General features: G+C 43.1%; 1 long non-coding RNA gene across 1 annotated transcript; it reads left to right on the forward strand.

Annotated features, from left to right (window-relative positions):
* The first annotated feature begins 4,481 nt into the window (after positions 1-4,481).
* On the forward strand, positions 4,482-5,330 carry LOC149981366 (uncharacterized). Its single transcript, XR_016497559.1, has 2 exons — positions 4,482-4,644; positions 4,760-5,330. It is a non-coding gene; the product is annotated as an uncharacterized LOC149981366 (long non-coding RNA).
* Positions 5,331-6,814: the final 1,484 nt, after the last annotated feature.

The raw sequence follows: 6,814 nt of genomic DNA on the forward strand, positions 1-6,814 counted from the left end.
AACATAAATACAGCAACAGGAATACAAGCAATTAGAAATATCTTTAAGAGATACCCAGACAACACTAGACCGGACAAAGAAATATTACAACTATTAGAAATCAGCCTGACTAGCAATGACTTTTTATTCAATGACCACTATTACCTGCAGGTGGAGGGAACAGCTATGGGCAAAAAATTTGCACCTGCTTACGCCAATATATACATGGCTGAATGGGAGAGAGAGAGGCACTGGCCAAGTGTCCATATCAACCCACTTTTTATTACCGCTTTTTAGACGACATAATAGGGGCCTGGCCCCACGACATCCAGTTATTCACAGATTTTATTAACATTCTCAACGGTCATCATCCATCCATTAAGGTTAAATACACAATTCATCCGCAAGAAGTCAACTTCTTAGACCCAACAGTTTTTTTCAGTAATAACAATCAATCACAGAAAACACTACACACTAGAGTTTATTTCAACCCAACAGACACACATGCTTTACTTCATAAACACAGTTACCATCCTAAACATACATTTAAGGGAATAATAAAATCACAAATTATACGGTTCTACAGGATATCATCTTGCAAGCAAGACCTGGATTATGCAATAAATACACTATTCAATGCACTTAGAAGAAGAGGATATTCAAAACGATTTTTAAGAACCATTAAAAACAACACATTGGCCGCCCTCCCTCCCATTCATCCAACACTCACAGACCACAGCAAATCATCCACCTCTCTTAACCTTAACCTCAATCCTACTCCTAACCTTAACCTCTCCCTTAACCCCACACCTAACCTTAACCTTTCCCCAAACCCCACGCCTAATCCTAACCTCTCCCCAAACCTCACGCCTAACCTTAACCTTTCCCCTAACCCCACACCTAACCTTAACCTTTCCCCTAACCCCACACCTAACCCTAACCTTTCCCCAAACCCCACACCTAACCCTAACCTTTCCCCAAACCCCACGCCTAATCTTAACCTCTTCCCAAACCTCACGCCTAACCTTAACCTTTCCCCTAACCCAACGCCTAACCTTAACCTTTCCCTTAACCCCACACCTAACCTTAACCTTTCCCCAAACCTAATCTTAACCTCTTCCCAAACCTCACGCCTAACCTGAACCTTTCCTTTAACCCCACGCCTAATCTTAACCTCTTCCCAAACCTCACGCCTAACCTTAACCTTTCCCTTAACCCCATGCCTAACCTTAACCTCAACCTTTCTCCAAACCCCACGCCTAACCCTAATGTGTACCATTACCCTAACCAGGGTTCTCATCCTATCTCCCTCCCTTACCCTAATCCTGACTCCCCTATGGAAAGTGATCTGCACCAATCACTAAACCGAAACACTTCCTCTGTCTCTCCTCCCTTGTCATCAATACTCAATCAACAGACAATTATCATCCCCCTAGTAAACACATTTTCACATAGAATTAGACCCCTACATCAATCAATCAAACACAACTTCTCTACAGTTCAGCACACTTACATACCACTCAAACCATACAGAATCATTTCAGCATTTAGAAAAAACAAAAACTTAAAGGACCTCAACAAAGCAAAATTCAGTAGTAAGCCACCACAAGACCTCAAACCTCATCATTTCCATTTTCGACAGATAAAGTTCATTACAAATATACACAGCCACACATCAGCACCAGTACAAGAATCCTATTCATTGAACACACATAACACCATTTAAATGTACACTTTGCAATAAACAATACATTGGAGAAACCAAACACACCGTAGAAACCAGACTCAAACAACACCTATATAACATTAAACGGGCACACCTACAAACAGAACTCATAACTCACTTCCAGGAGCACCCCATCACTCACCTTACCATATCAGGGTTACAGTCACATATAGGCTGGACCTGTGGGCAGCGAAGGAGGGTAGAACGGGAGTGGATCCAGCACCTACAGACAATAACGCCAAATGACCTGAACGAGAGGTTTTAGAAAATGGGTTTTAACAGACAGGAAAATGGATGGAGAAGAACATGGTTTTATTCATATTTTATTTTTTCTCTCTATATATTTATGGTTTGTTTGGTTTTAGTTTGGCACTTCCTCTTTTAGGTTTTTCCTTTCCTTTAACAAAACAATAAAACCATTTAAATGCACAATATGGCGTTTATGTTCATATTTAACAACACTATGGTTGAATGAATCTCTCACCACATTGACTTCTGCACTGCCACCCAGAAAAAGAGGCAACTTGGAGCCTACCTCAGTTTAATTTATGATCCTAGGAGGACATCTACGGGCCTTTTTAAGTACTACACCTATTATATTAGATCATCAGAAATGGGAGGGATAAACAGGAGAAAGGCCTGTGCACCGTAAAACTAACTAGTTGAAACGAAACACAAATATATTCAAAACCTAACCCTAACCCTAACCCTCTAACCCTAACCCCTAACCCTAACCCTAACCCCTAACCCTAACCATTCTAAAATCTATACCTTACCCTAACCTTAACCCTAACCATTCTAAAAACTATATCTAACCCTAACCCTACGGACAGACAGTCTTTAACCCAACCAACGGGTTAATCTACAAGTGGGAAACCATGGGGTCTACTACTTTGGCCGGTTGCGCCCGGACCCCTCAGGCCCGCGCGTATATGATGTGGAGTGCACCCCCCTCCCTTCCCCCCCTTCGGCTTCCACGTGTCAGAGATGGAAGTGGATCATCCGACTCAAAACTAGAAACCAAACACTAGCCAGTCACCGCTGCATTGCCTGCCGAGGGATCTGGACGCAGCAAGCCAAAGAAATTTGTATCCCTGTAAATTACCTGGGATCATCTTAAATCAGGCTTTTTCTAGGGGTGTTGATTCTTCGCCCAGTATACTTCTCTAAGGAATGGTTTGATGGTGAACAGGTCAAAAACAATCATTAGATTAAATACAACCTAAAATAGCTATACCAGATCTCTGAAGGACATCACTTCTGAGACCTCCACCAACACACACTTTCCATCTGAGAAACAACTAGAAAGATGGAGAATTCATTTCACCAAAGACCCCGGACTCAACCACAACATACCTCAACCTGAACTCCTACACCACCTTTTTCAACAAAAGACAAAACGTTTTTTTCACCAAAGAACAAGACATCACCACCCTGACACAGTTGAAACAGACTCCTACCCTCTCACAGAAATCCTGACGACCGTATTTCCAACTTAGAGGTAAAAGGAAACAAAATTATAAAACAGGTTCACCCCACTCACACCTCTGCACCATACACAAACAAACCAAAAACTCAGGTAAGACTCCCAGCCATACGACACCAACCCATACTATGAGCCTAACCAGGAATGCCTAACAACTGTACATCATAGGTACATACATGGGACAACCAAAAAGGAACCCCCTAAACGATCCATCTGTATCCAAAACCCCCCAAAAACTACAATACCCATCTCTCACACAGGTAAGCATCAATATTCAACACTGGACCCTCCCCCAGGTAAGTATCCCCCTACAGGATAGGTTACACCAACTCCGGAGGACACACATCACTGGAAACAGCATAAAACGTTTTTTCGGATCCGTACATCCCATACACCACGTGGACGTAAACACGACAAACGGCTAAATCTACCGCATATACGGGAACCCAAGTGGATATGAACGCGATCAAAGCTACACTCCGCTAATAAGCGCCAACTAAAAAAGACAAAAACAGCACCATTTTCGATCCGGGTAAAGGGAACACCCCCCTAGAAACCCTACCTACAACTACCCCTCAATAAAGAAACAAGATTCAAGCCCTCTAACACCACAAAAGACCAATATACCACGGCCACAACTTTTCCCTGCACATCGCACCTCACTGTACTTCAGTGACGTGACTCCAAAAATCGGAGGAAAAATAACTCAACCACATTTGAATACCTATATCCAGAGCTATGGGTCACCCAGGACCCCAACTATAGATTCATCAGGAACCTACAGATGTCTACTCTACCCTCAACCTTTGCTGGACCCACAGAACCTCACATTCGGGTATTTCCAGCCCCAAACCCTCAACCAGAGCAGACCGCTCCCAACGCTAACACACAAGTCAATGGCGACACAAAGGTCAAACACGCATTTTCACAGGAGGATCTATCATACTTCTACAAATCACAGGAACTCCACTTATGGCTCATCTTGACCCCTAAGACTTCTACTTACCTAAAATTCACTCTGACACCCACAACCCAAACAGCACCCCAAAAGCAAAGTGTCTAATTCTCCTATACAATTCCCCACAGGAATCAACGTTGGAGGCCTTCCCATCACGCAACAGACTATTAGACGCCGCTTCCCAAAAACAAAGCGATCTCATTGGACGAGCCACGGCCATACCTCTCACATGAACACAGCATGCACACCTCATGCACCAATAGGATTCGACCTACCTGGCAAACCACGCCCCCATTATTTCCTACAAAAGAGGAGCATCCCTCAGCCTCAGCACCATTCGGTCAAAACACTTCTTGGAGACACGTCACCTGGACAAGACGCAAGCTAGACCTCTACAAGAGAACTTCACCAACGATGAACACTCCTGCTGAACGACCAGACCACAGCTCCATGCTACATCCTAGAGACACCTCACCTGCACCAAGACGCCAGCTGGTACTCTACACTCCCTACGAATATTTCATCTTCTACTCCTTTTGAACAAAAGGCCCCTAAAAGCTTCATGCTACACCCCGAATTTTAAATCCTTGCGATTTCTTCCCTAATCCAGGTACTCCTACATCACGGAACCCACCCTCCAGAGAATCTACGCCATTTTTGGCATTTTTTCGACGGACCTTCATAGACCCCCAGACCATCGAGCCTCAACTACACATATACCCACACACACACCTCATTTTTTCCGGTCCAAAATAGGCAGAAATGCGTCGTGGCTGGGCTACTGTTATATAAATATTCATACACATAGCTCATATAAACAAAGACATTCCGTCGTAAGAACACATACACCCAGCCATAAGACTGACCCCCTCTTCCTTATATAAACACACATCTCATCTCCCTCTAACTGGCCGGTCCCAAGAGCAAAGAACTTTTGCTGTGCACCAATGGGGCCCGCTCTGGCTAGAGAAAGGCCCGCCTCCAACCCTCCGACCAGTCAAGAAGACCGAAACGACAAGACTCCACCTACTTTATTCTATGTATAAAAATGTATGTAACCATTGTATAGCTCTCTTTTTCACCTGGCTCCTTGCCGAGTTATGTGAACTAGGTCCGTGCACGTAAAACTGCGGGACAAGATATCTCTGACTCATTAAAACTGTCTTTTGTTACAACTGAAATCCACTCTGTCCAGCGTCCGTGATTTGGTCTCAACTCTCCAGTATTTGAACACTAACAAAATTTGTAGCAGAGTTTTGTTGTTCTTGAATTCGATCTATTATAAGTTAGTGTGAGAGGACGAGACTGATCACGGCTAAAAAAATCAGACGGAAGAGTGACTTCCCCAGCCATTCATCTTGCCTCAGGAAATCTGATCGGAGCGCTCTATATAAAGGTGAGCAGAGCCCGTTATATCGAAATCTGCATATTGTATTATAGCCTAAACCAAATTTTGATCAGAAAGTACTGGGCGTGAGTATGAATCGGTGCCCAAATTTTTTACATAAGAACCTAAGACATTGATTAAAGATATCTTGTTTTGTAAAAAAATATATATATATATTCTTATTAATGGGCCTATACTCAGTTATTTTAATAGGAATGTGTGAATTGTGATTGACCAATGTGTTAAATTCCTCCAGGGACCCTATTTGTTCTGAAATCTGCATAGAAAACTGTCCTAATTATATATGTATTGGGTTGTGTATAGAGGTGACGTTAAATAGTGGCTGTGTTTTAACACGTAAAGGACACAATTATGGATGTTGGAAATTCAATGAGAATTTCATACGAATGAATGAATTATAGATGAACCGAATCTGCAAGTAAAAATGTCCTATTTTGATATGTTCTGTACTATCGAATAAGGTCTTGTGGAGGTGTGGTTATAGATGAACCGAATCTGCAACTAAAAATGTCCTATTTTTGATACGTTCTATACTATCGAATAAGGTCTTGTGGAGATGTGGTTATAGTTGAATTATGGATGAACCGGATCTGTGTCACACCCTGGTCAAAGTATTTTGTGTTTATCTTTATTTATTTGGTCAGGCCAGGGTGTGGCATGGGTTTTTGTATGTGGTGTGTATGTATGGGGATTGTAGCTAGTGGGGTGTTCTAGCTAAGTCTATGGCTGTCTGAAGTGGTTCTCAATCAGAGGCAGGTGTTTATCGTTGTCTCTGATTGGGAACCATATTTAGGCAGCCATATTCTTTGAGTTTGTCGTGGGTGATTGTCCTTAGTGTCCTGATGTCATTGTTCTGTGTTAAGTTACACAAGTATAGGCTGTTTCGGTTTTCGTTAAGTTTATTGTTTTGATAGTGTTTGTGTTTAGTGTGTTACTTCATTAAACATGGATTGCAATAGACACGCCGCATTTTGGTCCGACTCTCCTTCTCACCAAGAAAACCGTTACAGAATCACCCACCACAAAAGGACCAAGCAGCGTGTCAACAGGCAGGAGCAGCGCGAGAAGATGCGCAATAAGGATTTCTGGACATGGGAGGAAATCCTCGACGGGAGAGGACCCTGGGCTAAACCAGGGGAGTGTAGCCGCCCAAAGGTGCAGCGGGAGAAGAAACAACAGGAGCAGCCCAAAGAGGAGTACAGTATGGAGTATACGACTTGGGAGGAGATCGACAGGTGGGCGGCCGACCCAGGGAGA

This window comes from Oncorhynchus mykiss, chromosome 8, assembly GCF_057628025.1.
Source record: "Oncorhynchus mykiss isolate SJ-2025 chromosome 8, ASM5762802v1, whole genome shotgun sequence".
Classification (NCBI taxonomy): Eukaryota; Metazoa; Chordata; class Actinopteri; order Salmoniformes; family Salmonidae; genus Oncorhynchus; species Oncorhynchus mykiss.